The sequence below is a fragment of the Chrysochloris asiatica genome, unplaced genomic scaffold, assembly GCF_000296735.1.
Source record: "Chrysochloris asiatica unplaced genomic scaffold, ChrAsi1.0 scaffold00375, whole genome shotgun sequence".
NCBI classification, from domain to species: domain Eukaryota; kingdom Metazoa; phylum Chordata; class Mammalia; order Afrosoricida; family Chrysochloridae; genus Chrysochloris; species Chrysochloris asiatica.
The window spans coordinates 277,008-292,335 of NW_006408893.1; the positions used below are offsets into that span (position 1 = coordinate 277,008).

A 15,328-nucleotide genomic window follows, 5' to 3' on the forward strand; every position below is an offset into this window, starting at 1 on the left:
TCAGTGGCAGACTCATATACCAGTTCAGGTTGAAGCTGAAGAAAATTGAGAGACAAATATGACCTTAATTGTTGTTGTTATGTGCTGTGGAGTCAGTTCTGACTCATAGTGACCCTGTACAGGGTTTCCAAGACTGTAAATCTTTACAGGAGCAGAAAGCCTCATCTTTCTCCCGTGGAACAGCTGGTAGTTTCCAACTGCTGACCCTGAGGTTAGCAGCCCAATTAGTAACCACTTTAGAGATCATCTTAAAACAGATTTGATGTATTAGATACTAATGACTGAAGACCAGAAGAGTTGTGGATGACATCAAGAACACCATACAAGAAGAAAGAAAAAGGTCATTAAAAAGACAGGAAAGAAAAAAAGAATACATGTGAGAAGAGACTCTGAAACTTGTTCTTGAGCCTCTAGAAGTTAAAGCAAATGGAAGAAATTAAGTAAAAGAGCTGGAGTAAGAAAACAAAAAAGGGTGAACATGTTTAGCATTTCTTGAGCTGAAGGTACTGAAGGAAAAATCATGCCTCTATTTGAAATATTGAAAGACTATAAGGAGCTCTGGTAGCATAGTGGTTACGAGTTGGGCTGCAACCTCAAAGTCAGCAGTTTGAAACTACCAGCGGTTCCACGGGAGAAAGATGATGCTTTCTGCTCCCATAAAGATTTGCAGCCTCGGAAAACCTGTGCAGGGTCGCTATGAGTCAGAACCGACTCTATGGTACTTACCAACAACCAACAACATATGGGCAACATATTGAATGACGCAGAAAGCCTCAAAAGAAGTTGGAAGAAATACATAGAATGATTGTTCCAAAAAGAATTGGTCAGAACCTCACCCTCCATCACGGCAGCAACAGATTAGGGCCGTGGGTTGAAGAAAGCACCACCATTGGGAGACCCCATCCAAAGCAAAGGCCACTACTTATGCTTCTTTCATCTCTTCTGAGGCAGGGGCAGGGGCTAGGACCTGGTTTTACACATCTGTTAAGTAGACCACTTTTGTGGCACTGTGGGTTAATGCGCTAGACTGCAAAGTCAGTTTGAACCACAGGTTGGCAGTTCAAGCTCACCAGTTGCTCCTTGGAAACCCTATACAGAGTTGCTATGGGTCAGAACCAACTCGACGGCACTTAACAACAACAGCAGAAAGTACATCACTTTTGAGTTCTGTTTATCAACTCAATGGTGTCCTCTGCTGCTGTGACTATAGGATTGCACTATGAAACAAAGTACGTCATTTTCAGTGATCTGGAACTTCTCTCTCAGGAGAAGCTGCAAGGGTTTCAACTAATAGCTTCACAATCTCTGGATCAAGAAGTTCTATCAAGAGTTAAAATTGAAATTGAATAAGAGCCTAAATCTTTGGACAAAGGAATTTCTGAAGCTTTCACCAGCACTGGTTTTGACCTTCACACTTCCCCAGTGCTCAGTCCTTCTAATCCAGAAAGCTCAGTAGAAGACTGCTTGGCCCATCTTGGAGAAAAAACACCTCAGGAACTGAAAGAGCCTCTGCATAAAGCATTGCATATGCTCCTTAGCCGGCCAGTGATGTACCAAGCATATCGGGAGTATGCTTGTTAGCATACTCATGTTAGCAGCTACAATAAGATTTGGGTGCCTTTGATTTTGCTAAGGCAATTGCTTCTGGACTTGACAGGTTATGATCAAGAACGCTTGAGTGTACTGTTACAGTTTGGCATGGCCTATCTGTAGGAACATGCAGCAGGAAACATCATTCAGCAAGGTGGCTGAAGTACAGTTTTCAATCTTGAGTCAGATAAGGAAGGATACCTGGGACTCATTGTAGAAGATAGCAATGGCATTTATATCCTGTCCAGTGACAACTCTGGACAAGTCAGTCCTCCAGAGATGCCAAACGTGACCACTTCTTGACAGTCAGGAAAGCTTACCTATCTCACTATCAGCTAGCCAGAGTTGGCACACAGAAAACCTACCCATGTTCCTTGGTCCCAAATTCTTGTGGCAGATTACAATGGATCCTGAAGAAATCCAAAGGTTGGATAAAAATGGAGCTGGAGAGAAAAGTGAGAATAACTCTTCTAATTCTGACATTGTGCACATCGAAAAGAAATGTGGAAGAGGCTGTTGTGGCTTCTGCAGACCTGCTGCTGAGAGCTGTGAAAGGCATTGTCAGAAATACCAGCTCCTTTGCTGCCACTTCCCTGCTAGAGACCAGGGAACCTGACAGAGGAATGATTACAGTTGAGGAAAACAGCCCTGCTATATTCTTGTTTAAGGAACTCTGGTAGCGTAGTGGTTACGAATCGGGCTGCGAACCTCAAGGTCAGCAGTTCGAAACTACCAGCTGCTCCATGGGAGAAAGATGAGGCGCTCTGCTCCCGTAAAGATTAACAGCCTCGGAAACCCTGTGCAGGGTCGCTATGAGTCGGAACCGACTCCACGGCACATAACAACAACAATATCCTTGTTTGTAGAGCTTGATGAAGAAGAGGTGAAAGCAGCAACAGTGGAACCTGTTCAACAGCAGGAGGAGGTAGTCCCTACACTAGAACTCACACAAACAGTGCTGAGCAAAGGGGAGAGGAACATCGGGAGAGAGAGTCTTAGAGAAGGGTCAATCCCTGCTGAAGATTGGAAGGTCATCCCATTGTCCAAGGACAAATCTATGCTGTTGTTTGAAGGGGCTGCTGCTGTTGCTATCCTAGCAATGGCAGTTGGGGTAACCCTGGGTCTGAGAAAGAAATAGCCAGTTTTTCAGAAAAGAAAGAATGGTCTAAGTTTTAGTTGTATTGACTGGAATCTGAACCACTGGTAACTGATTGGAAATTTGTGGAACACTCTAGGATAATTGGGGGCTTCCGCTAAACAAGGCAGTGGATTGATCCATATTTTGGGGCCTGAGGTAAAGTTAGCTCACGTTTGTCTGATTATAAGTTCTGGGAGTTTGGGCTCATGCTAGATTCAGAATCTTAGGCATAAAGTATTCCTTTTAGAATAGCCTTTCTCAACCGTGGCATTACTGACACTTTGACAAATCTTTGTTGTAAAAGACTGTCCTGTGCATTATAGAATATTTAGCAACATCCTTGGCCTCTACTCACTAAATGCCAGTAGCACGCTTCCTCCTAGTTATGGCAACCAAAAATATCTCCAGACATTGCCAAATGTCTTCTGTGGGACAGAATTATCCCCCATTGAAAGGATTTATTTATTTAGGAGAATCTGGGAGAGAAACTCCTAGGCAAGAGGGCTTAGCTATGGGCTCTTCAGTTACTTGTTCATCACTGTGGATTTTCATCTCTCCTGATGAATAGACTGAATTTTGCAGCCACTCCATTTTGACTCTTCTCTTCCCCACCATTTTAGTCCTGAAGCATGAGGGTATTCTCCTTTATGTCTCATTGTTCCTCTCTACCCCACGTTCATTCTGAGATCCTGAGGGAGGGATTGCTCTGTGCTTCTGCTCAGACTCACCGTGTAAAGATGTTGCCTTTAGGAATTTAAAAAATAGAATACAATCAATTTCAAAATAGAATAAAAGAGTCCTAGGATTCCCTGCCTACGAGAGTCAAGGCAGATAACCCTGGCCAGAGAGAGAGAGAGTTGTCTTGTTTAGAAGCAGGAGGATGGCCTAAATGACCTGGTCATCCTGGTTACCTGCCAACCAGCAGCATTTGTGGTGGTGGATGGTCACCTGTCTCTGACCCTGGGCTAGTCTGTTTTTCCTCATATTTGGCCTCAGTTTAATTTTTAGTCATCTAGCACTTCTATGGATTTCTTGCCACATGGTACAGATTTTCAGACTTGGTCTTACAGAATCACAATTCTTATTAATATGAGAAAGTTTCCTAAGAACCATCAAAATAAAAAGTGGGAAAAGAGAGGCTTCAATGTCAAAACTGAGGCTACTCTCAAAATTCCTGTTTGGTTTTCAGAGTTCAAGAATGGAGTCTTCTTAGCCTGAACTCTTCCAGCCTATACACCAGAGTAATAAATCAAAATGACCAATCAGTGTATGCTAGTGGTAAGTCAGCATACCTTTCTCTCATCCAGTTGACCCCATTCCTAAAGAAGGGCTAGAGTTGTGTCCCTTCATGCCCGAGGAACAGTGTCACTATGTAGGGAACACATGCTTGGTGCAAAAAGCAATCTCAGATTTATCTTAGCAAGTGTAGCAAATTACTTTTTTAGGTCCTGAAATATATAATAAAATGACTTTACCTATCCTAATCACCCAAACTTGATGTTTTAAATGTGCTTTCTTTTTAACATTTATTTTATTTTTTAACATGAAATATTCTCCCTAAAACAACACTATTTAAAAGGTGGTCACAAAATGTCTGAAACTGTGCTTGTATGTGTGTGTTCTGTCTGTTCTAAATTGACAATGCAATGTTTCTTTATAGTCTACGTTTCAGTGCTTCATTTGGGGAGTAATGTTGTTAAGGGTTTAGTATATCTTGGTTAATAGAGGTGAGGAGAAAAACTGGGATTAGTAAAGTAAAGAATGTTTCCCACATAGGTATGTATTTTTCTTGTTAATGTTTCTTCCTTTTTTCTTAAGCTTTTATTGTGAATTGAGTGATAGTTTACATGGGAGAACAGTAGCTTTACATTCATCCTATCATATTTCACTTCATTATAATGACTACAATCCCTTCCATGCATCATCATTCAACAGCATTTACTTCCATTCTCTCTGGGGTTTTTTTTTGGATATACACCAAAGCACCCAGGAATATGTAACCATTCAAACAACCAAAGGGCATACCCTGCAAGCCTGATTGCTGTATTTGTGTTCCTATAGGTTAAGAGCAAAAAAACCCCAAAAAACTGGTATGCTATTTTTCTTTTCTTTTAAAATATTTTCCTTCTTAAGAAAAAATGGTTGATGCTCAACCATTTCAAGAGGCAGCATATGATCAATAACCAATGGTACTGAAAGAAGAAGTCCAAGCAGCACTGAAGTCATTGGAAAAAAAACAGGTTCCAAGCTGAATGGCATACAAATTGAAATCTTTAAACAGATCGATGCAGTGCTGGAGGTACTCACTTGTCTATGCCAAGAAATTTGGAAGACCTGACCAACCAATTGGAAGAGATCCATATTTGTGCCCATTCCAAAGAAAGGTGACACAGTGGAATGCAGAAATCATTGAGCATTTTATAAGTTATATCGCATGCAGTTAAAATTTTGCTGGAGATAATTAAAAATTGATTGCAGTAGTACATCAACAAGGAGCTGCCAGAATTCAGAAGAGGACTTGGAGCTAGGTATATAATTGCTGACATAAACTGAATCTTGGCTGAAAGTACAGAATAACAGAAAGATATTTGCTTGTGATTTATTGACAATACAAAGGCATTTGTGTGGACCATAACAAACTATGGATGACTTGGTGAAAAATTGGTATTCAATGATATTTAATTGTACTCATGAAGAACCTGTACATACACCAAGAGGCAGTTATTCAAGTAAAACAAAGGGTACTAAATAGTTTTAAATCAGGAAAGGTGTGTGCCAGGGTTTTATCCTTTCATCACATTTATTAAATATGTGTGCTGAGCAAATAATCCGATAAACTGGGATATATAAAGAAGAACATGGCATCAGGATTGAAAGAAGATTCATGAACAACTTGTGATATGCCAATATACAACCTTGCTTGCTGAAAATGAAGAGTACTTAAAATACTTATGAAAACCAAAAAGACCACAGCCCCAACTCAGGGAATCATCCCTTTCTCTCCAAGCTACACCAATAAAATGAAGGCCATTGAAAGGTCAAAAAAGCCAGCTCTGTATTTCCCAAGTTGATGTACATGACAAGAGCTGAAGTGTTCACTTTCTTGCAGGAGTCTGACAAAAGTGTAGGGTGGGTCTAAATGGAAAACAGAATCTATACTGATTAGCAAAGTGAGCAATTGTGGCTTCGCAGGTTGACCCTGGACCTTATTTTAGAGCTGCAATTGATCTGAACATGAAAGTCACAAAGGCAATAACTGATCTGGAAAATAAATCTTCATTGCCCTCCTCCCCCTTACACTCCTATAGATTGTATTTTCAAACAGAAAGAAAGAAGGCACATCAACAGCTCCCTCAAGCTTAATGTGTTTTATATATAAAATTAAAATTTCTTTACTACAGTGACACTTCTGGATGATGTGTCAGAACTGCGCTCCCTGCTTACACTTGATATTTGACAAATTAATTGGGAAAACTGAATTGTGAAACACATACACATCATTTGTAGTCTGTAAATATTTCTATGGGTAAATGGAAAAACATTCGTTCCAGAAAGTCCACTAAAACTCTAAACACAGGTAAATTCTGTGGACACGAACCAGTTTCCTACGTGAGCTCTGGCTAATGGAAATGCTATGCTGGAGTGATTGTGGTCAAGAAAATGAAGGCTATCTTCCCCCAGCTCCTAGTTTAAGGATACAATTTCACCATGGGAAGAACAGCCCACTAATGTTTCTAACCTTTCCAAGCCCTTGTGACAAAAGCTTAATTCCTGGCAAGTATTCAGGAAGAGCGTTTCCTTCTTCTATTTTGGACAGCGGTTCAAGCTCACCAGCTGTTTCTTGGAAACCCTATACAGGGTCTCTATGGGTGGGCACCGACTCAACGGCATGTAGCAACAACAACAAGTAGGGTAGAGGGAATCCTGGGTCAATGTGCCATTGTGGATCAATGTGCCAGACTGCAAAGCTGTTTGAACTGCAAGATCGGTGGTTCAAGCTTACCAGCGGTTTCCTTGGGAACCCTATACAGGGTCACTATGGATGGGAACCAACTTGACAGCACTTAACAATAACAGTAGGGTAGAAAGGAGCTCTGGTAGTACAGTGGTTATGAGTCAGGCTGATAACCTCAAGGCCAGCAGTTTGAAACTACCAGCTGTCCCGTGGGAGAAAGATGAGGCTTTATGTTCCTGTAAAGATTTCCAGCCTCTGAAACCCTATTCAGAGTGGCTATGAATTGGAACTGACTCCACAGCACACCACCACCACCACCAGTAAGGTAGAGGCGTCCTGATGTGGTGCTATGAGTTAATGCACTGAACTATAAAGTCTGTGGTTCAAGCTTACCAGTCATTCCTTGGAAACCCTATACAGGGTTGCTAATGAGTCGGAACCAACTTGACGGCACTTAACAACAACAACAGCAATAAGGTAGAAGCTCTTTTCCAGGTGTGGCACGTCAAGAATAATGGACCCAGGTAAATTCCAAGCATACCAAGAGCAACGAACCCTCCCTTCCAATGTGCACTTGTAGAACAAGGATATCACTTCAGGAGAAGTGGGCCACCATCCTTGCCTCCCAATCTCATGCAGTGGTGAAGAGGTTATGCCCAGGGGGACAGACAGGCAGTATAGATGATCTCTATATTGCTGCTTAAGGGAACTAGCATTATTTAGAGACAAGCATGAGGAAATGCAAGGAACTCTGGTAGCGTAGTGGTTATGAATTGGTCTGAAAACTTTAAGGTCAGCAGTTCGAAACTATCAGCTGTTCCACGGGAGAAAGATGAGGCTTTCTGCTTCCATTTTGCTTATTGCTACCAGTATTATGGAGCTTTGAAACCTCTAGAGTCCTGGTGTGGTGCTGTAGGATGAACACTAGGTTGTTAACTGTAAGGTTGGCAACTCAAACCCACAAGACACTCATTGAAAATACTATACAGGGTTGCTATGAGTCAGAACCAACTTGATAAAACTTAGCAATAATTGCAGTCCACCAAGGCCTCCACTGTTTTGGACAATGCCCTTAGGCATGCGTTTCCTCATGTTGTTGTTATGTGCTGTTGAGTTGGTTCCAACTCATAGCGACCCTGTATAGGATTTCCAAGGAGCACTTGGTGAACTTGAACCACCAACCTTGTGGTTCAAACCTACTTTGCAGTACAGCACATTAACCCACAGCACCACACCAGGAGTCCTTAAAATATAAGATTGTATAATTAATACTTCCAACGATGTATTGTTGTATTTGTAATACATAGTTAAAGTATGTATTAAGATCAATAGGAGGAAAAGGAGAGGAGAGAATAAACCTATATAAAATTAATGTTTCTGTAGCTCACTGGAATTAAATTAAATCTGAAGTAGATTCTGATCAGAGCAACTTGTAAGAAAATCACCCCAAAATACAGTTAAGATATTTATAAAATAATTTGTTAGAGTGGAAATTGCCATTCTTAATACAATAGAAAGCAATAGTAAAGGAACAGAGGAACAAAAAAGACATGAGACACGTAGAAGACATGAAGCAAAATGGCAGATGTAAATTCAACCAAATCAATAATAACATTAAATATGATGATTACATTAAGCAATTCATTCAAAAGCAGATATTATCAGATTAAATTTTTTAAAAGATCTGCTGTTTACAGAACATACTTTAGATTCAAGATACAAATAAGCTGAAAGTAAAAGTGTGAAAAATGCCATATGTATCATGCTATTACCAAAACTTATGGGATGCCAATAAAGTGACTCAATGTATAAAATTATTCTTAAGATAAAATCCCAGGCCCAAGTGATGAAAAGGCTAGAGTCTAACATGAAACATTCCAAAAGAGATCCCCCTTGAAGAAGAACTGGATGTGCCTAGAGCTGGCATTTCCTCCTCTAGGCTACAGATAAAACTTACAGCTGCAGTGGAAATTGTTGTAGATAAAACTTGGAGCTAATTAAACAAGTTTTCTTTGTTCCTTTCATACATCAGAATAGTCCTCTCCTTGGTAATGGAATGTGTTTACATGACTGTTAGCTCCTAGAAACCCTGTGCTCTGAGTTCTCTTTAGGAATTGGTGATTAGCAGACAAAGATGCTGCCAGATTCCCTTTTGGTGTCACCTCTTAAAAAAACTCTTTTGTAGTCTAAGAATTCATGGAACTTAAGAACAACAACAACACTCTATTCTTGCTGTTGTTAAGTGCCTTCAAGTCGGTTCTGACCCATAGTGACCCCATATAGGGTTTCCAAGGAGTAGCTGGTGTGCTAGAACCACCAACTTTGTAGTTGAAACGACTTTGCAGTCTCACACATTAGGCCATAGTGCCACACCAGGACTCCCTAAGAGTGTGCTTATTGTTCGTGTCGCTCCAGTGCATGAACCCAGTTTTCAGGGTAATAAAAGCAGTGTTTAGAGGGAAATTTATGACATCAAATTCACATATATACATATTTAAACTTTTTATTGTGAATTGGGTGAAGGTTTAGAGCATATCAATTTTCCATCAAACAATTCATATACATTTTGTCATTGATTGCAATTCCCACAATGTAACAATACTTATTTCACTAACTCTGTGTTTCTTGTTTCTATTTCTTCTTCTTTCTGAAAACAAATACATTTTTTTTTTTAAAAAAAGTATAAAGATCTAAAATCAATAGCCTTACCATGCACACTACTTAACTAGAAAAACAGAGCAAACTAAATTCAAATCAAGCAGACGTAAGGACATACTAAAGCTTAAAATGGAAATAAGTGAAACAGAGAATAGAAAAATAGGGACAGATAACAGAGACTTAAAACAAACAAACCAAAACACTGACTCTGTAAAGACAAACAAAATTGACAAACCTCTAGCTAGACTATCTAAAACAGGAGAAAAAGTCAGTTTCTAAACTCAGGAATGAGAAAGGGGATAGTCATACTGACTTTGCAGATATAAAATGATTAAAACAGAATACTAGAAAGACACAAACTATTAATGCCAACTCAAGAAGAAATAGAAAATCAGAATCAAACCAAGAGAATGAATTAGTCATTTGAAAACTACACACAATTCAAAGCTCGGGTCTAGTCTATGGCCATACCACCCTGAATGTGCCCCATCGCATCTGAAAGCTCAGGTTTACATGGTTTCTCTGGTTAATTCTAGAAAACATTTAAAGAAGAATTGATATAATTTCTTCAGAAAATAGAAGAGGAAGGAAAATTCCTTATACATTCTATGAGACCAATATTACACTGATGCTGAAACCAGAAAAAGACATCACCAAACTACAGACGAATATGTCTTATAAATAAAGATGTATAATTCAATACTAGCAAACCAAATTTAGCAATATACAAAAAGGATTATCACACAATCACCAAGTAGGATTTATCTCAGGAGTGCAAAACTGGTTTAACACTTTGTTTGACCATTGTTTAACATCCCAAACCAAGGAACACAATGTTCCATACTAACAAAGTACAAAAACCACCTGATAGATAATATCAATAGATGCAGAAAAAAGCGTTTCACAGACTCTGACACCTTTCATGGAATATACACTCAATAAACTAGTACTAAAAGATAATTTCCTTAATAAGTTAGAGACCATCTATGAAATCTGTCATTATAGTTAATGGTGAGAGACTAGATACTTTCCTCCCATGATTAAGCAGAAGGCAAAAATGTCTAAGTTCTCAAATTTTATTCAAAATTGTACTGGCAGTTCTAGCCAGGGCAATTGGGCATGAAAATGAAAGACTTGTAAAAGGCATCCAGATTGGAAAGAAAGAATTAAAACCATCTCTACTTATAGATGGAGTTCTGATGTGGCACTGTGGGTTAATGCGCTGGATTGCAATATCAGTTTGAACTGCAAAGGTGGTGGTTCAAGCTCACCAACCACTCCTTGGAAACCCTATACAGGTTTGCTATGGGTCGGAACTGGCTTGACAGTGCTTAACAACAACAAATACTTGTAGATGCATGATTTCACATATAGAAAAAAACAAAGTAATACACACACACACACACACACAAAAAAAAAAAACCTACTAGAGATACTAAATAAGTCCAATAAATTTGCAGAGACAAAATCAATATATAAAAATTAATTGTATTTCTATATACTAGCAAAGAATAACCTGAAAATGAAATTAAGGAAACAATCAATTTACAATATAAAAAAGAAAATAATTCAGAATACATTTAACAAATGTTCAAGACCTGTACACTGAGACGATAAAACATTGATTAATGTATTTAAAGTTGTTGTTTTGGTTGTTAGGTACCATCAAGTCATATCACAATATAGCAAACCAAAATGAAGCACTCCTTAGTCCTGCGGCATCCTCACAAATGTTGTTGCAATTGATCCTGTTGCTAATGCTACTATGTCAATCCATCTCTTTGCGGGTATTCCCCCTTTTTGCTGTCCCTCTGCTTTACCAAGCATGATGTTCTTCTCTAGAGAAGAAGTTCTGTCACCCTGGCTTCGAAGGATTATTTTGGAAGTACTTCTTCCAACACAGATTTGTTTGTTCTTCTAGCAGTCCATGATACTTTTTATATTCATCTCCCAAACCGTAACTCAAAGGCATCAATTCTTCTAGGGCCTTCCTTATTCATTGTCCAAATTTCATATGCATATGTTGTTGTTGTTATGTGCCGTGGAGTCAGTTCCGACTCACAGCGACCCTCTACAGGGTTTCCGAGGCTGTAAATCTTTACAGGAGCAGAAGGCCTCATCTTTCTCCTGCGGAACAGCTGGTAGTTTCAAACTGCTGACCATGAGATTAGCAGCCCAATTCATAACCACTACTCTACCAGAGCACCTTACATGCATATGAGGTGATTGAAAATATGATGGTTTGGTTCAGGTACAACTTAATCTTCAAACTGACATCTTTGCTCTTGAACACTTTAGAGAGGTCTTATGCAGCAGATTCTCCTAATTCAATATGTCATTTGATTTCTTGACTGTTGCTTCCATGAGTGTTGATAGTGACTCCAAGAAAAATGAAGCCCTTGACAACAACTTCAATCTCTTCTTCATTTACAGTGATATTATTTATTAGTCCACTTGGGAGGATTTTTGTTTTCTTTATATTAAGATGCAATCCATATTGAAGGCTGTAGTCTTTGATCTTCATTAGTATTTTAAACCCTCTTCACTTCCAGCAAATAAGGTTGATTATCTGCATATTGTAGGTTGTTAATGAGTCTTCTTCCAAAACTGATACGATGCTCTTCTTCACATAATCCAGCTTCTGGGATGATTTGGAGTCTTGGTGTGGTGATGTGTGTTAAATCGCAAGACTGCAAAGTCAGTTTGAACCTCAAGGTCAGTGGTTCAAGCTCACCAGTCGTTCCTCAGAAACCCTATACAGAGTCGCTATGGGTTGGACCTGACTTGATGGCACTTAACAACAACTAAGGAGCTCTGGTAGCGTAGTGGTTACGAATAGGGCTGTGAACTGCAAGGTCAGCAGTTCGAAACTACCAGCTGTTCCACAGGAGAAAGATGAGGCTTTCTGCTCCTGTAAGGATTTACAGTCTTGGAAACCCTGTACAGGGTCGTTATGAGTCGGAACCAACTCCACAGCACATAACAACAACAACAAAAACAACAACAAGGATTATTCACTCAGAATACAGACTGAATAAATATGATGAAAAGATACAGCCCTGGTGGACACATCTGATTTTAAATCATTCGGTATCCCCTTGTTCTGTTTGAACGACTGCCTCTTTATCTATGTGCAGTTTCCTCATGATCATAATTAAGTGCTCTGGAATACCAGTTTTTCACACGTGATCTGTAGTTTATCATGATCCATATAGTCGAAATCCTTTGCACAGTCAATAAAGGACAAGTAAACATCTTTCTGGTATTATCTGCTTTCAATCAAGATCTATCTGATGCAGCAATAGTAGCCCTAGTTCCATGTCCTCTTCTGAATCTGGCTTGAATTTCTGGTAGTTACCTGTCAATGCAGTGTTGCAGTCATTTCAAATTATCTTTTGCAAAATTTTACTTGCATATGATATTAAAGATATTGTTGGATGAATTTTGCATTCCTTTGGGTCACCTCTCTTTGGAATGGGCACACATATGGATCTTTTCCAATTAGTTGGCCAGATAGCTGCCTTCCAAATTTCTTGGCATAGATGAGTGAGTGCCTCCAGTGCTGTGTCCATTTGTAGAAAGATTTCAATTCATATTCTATGAATTCCTGGAGATTTGGCTTTTGCCAATGTCTTCCCTTCAGTGCAGTTTGGACTTCTTCCTTCAGTAACATTGGTTTTTGATCATATGCTATCTCTTGAAATGGTTGAACACTGACCATTTTTTTTTTTTGACCATTTATTATTGATACATTGACTTTGTGTATGCCTTCCATCTTCTTTTGATGCTTTCTGCATCATTCAATATTTTGCCCATGTTGTTGTTGTCAGGTGCCATCGAGTTGGAACTGACTCATAGCGACCCTATGCACAGCAGAACGAAACATTTTGCCCATAGAATCATTCAGTATTGTGAGTCAAGGATTGATTTTTTTCTCCAGTTCTTTCAGCTTGAGAAATGCGGAATGTGTTCTTCCTTTTGAATTTCCTAACTCCAGGTTATTATCACATTTCATTATCATACTTGACTTTGTCTTCTCAAACTGTTGAAATCGTCTGTTCAGCACTTTGACCTCCTAATTGCTTCTGGTCACTTTAGCATCTCTACGTTCAAGAGTAAGTTTCAGTGTGCATTTTGACATCCATTTTTGCTTTTTCTGTCTTTTTAATGACCTTTTATTTTCTTCTTGTATTATGTTATTGATGTCATCTCACAACTCATCCGGTTTTCTGTCATTAGTGTCTAAAGCATCAAATCTGTTCTTGAAATGATCTCTAAATTTAGGTGGAATAGGTTCAATGTCATATTTTGCTCTTGTGGACTTGTTTTAATTTTCTTCGGCATCAGCCTGAACTTGCAAAGGAACAATTGATGGTCTGTTCTACAGTCTGCCCCAGCCTTGTTAATGGCTGATGATATGGAGTGTATTCATTGTCTCTTCCCACAGATGTAGTCAATTTGATTCCTGTGTATTCCATCTGGTGAGGTCCATGTGCATAATGGACTTTACGTTGTTTAAAAAGGTAACTGCAATGAATAAATCATTGTTCTTACAAAATTCTATCACTCTCCAGCATCATTTATATCATCAAGGCCATATTTTCCAACTACTGAGCTTGTCTGTTTGTTTCCAATATTTGCATTCCAACCACCAGTAATGATTAATACATCTTGATTACATATTTGGAGCACTATCAGGAAAAAGGTTCAACAATCAACAGTGCTCATTACATTGAGATGCTCACTGAAGAGATGAAGCCTAAACTTTGGAATATGCGCAGAGGACTGCTATCCAAGGGCATTGTGAGCTTGCGTGACAATGCACGTCTGAACACCTCTGCCTACAATGTTGACACTCTGAAAAAACTTTTTTTTGAGGTGGTAAAGCAAGTCCTGATCTTGCTTCATCGGATTTTCATCAGTTGATCCCCTGAAAGCAACCCTTCAATGACAAAGATTCACTTCTGCTGAAGTGAAGACAGTGATGCATTCCTGACTAGCAGCTCAGCCTAAAACATTTTAAAAAAGTTTTTATTGTGAATTGAGTGATAGTTTACATGGGAGAACATCAGTTTTACACTCATTGTTTCATTGTAATGATTACAACCTCCTCTGTGCGTTATCATTCAACAGTATTTACTTCCATTCGAGCTTACTGACAGATGGACAAAGTGCATTGAAAAGTAAGGAGATTATGTTGAGAAATTATGTATTTTTTTTCTTTTCTAAAAGTTAAGTAAAATAAATTCTACAGCCAAAGTGTGGATAATTTTTTAATCACTCTCATATGTTGTGTGAGTTCTATCTTTTGGTAGGCTCTGAGGAGTCCTGGTGTGGCACTGTGGGTTAATACGCTGGACTGCAAAGTCAGTTTGAACCGCAAGATTGGTGGCTCAAGCTCACCAGCCACTCCTTGGAAACCCTATACAGGGTTGCTATGGGTCGGGACCAACTCAATGGCACTTAATGATGAGACAATAAGGGGTAATGAAAGAAGTTTCAGGCACATTTCCTATCTCCAAGAGAGGGTCATTGGGAGAGAAGGGGGAGGGACAGACAATTCATGTAGACAAACAATCGCAAGTTAGCATGAAGAAAATAATAAAAGAGAGGGGACAGACATTAAGTTATGCGAACTCGGAAATCCTTTGAAAGAACCTTGAGATTTGCATGTGTATTATCCTTTAGTTTACATGAGGAGTTCCACCAAGACAGTGACTACCCAGTCATCCACCTTGTGATTGAGTATATCAGTCAAATCACAATTGTCTCCTTTGTACCATGATGTTAAGTTGCTGGTTGGTAATAGAAGAGTCAACAATACCTAGCAGGGACTATGGGAAACAAAGTGCCCGAGACAAGTTGCTACTACGTTCTAGGTGATTTTTGCCATGTTTAAATGCTGATCTGTGTTGCTAGCTCATTCTATTTTTCAAAAGGAGTAGGCAATCGAGGATTTTTGTGTGAAATTTTATAAATTTGAAATT

At 39.1% G+C, this 15,328-nt stretch overlaps 1 pseudogene; it reads left to right on the top strand.

Annotated features, from left to right (window-relative positions):
• Positions 1 to 1,182: 1,182 nt before the first annotated feature.
• LOC102835306 lies at positions 1,183 to 2,728 on the top strand (annotated as a pseudogene).
• The last annotated feature ends 12,600 nt before the right edge of the window (positions 2,729 to 15,328 follow it).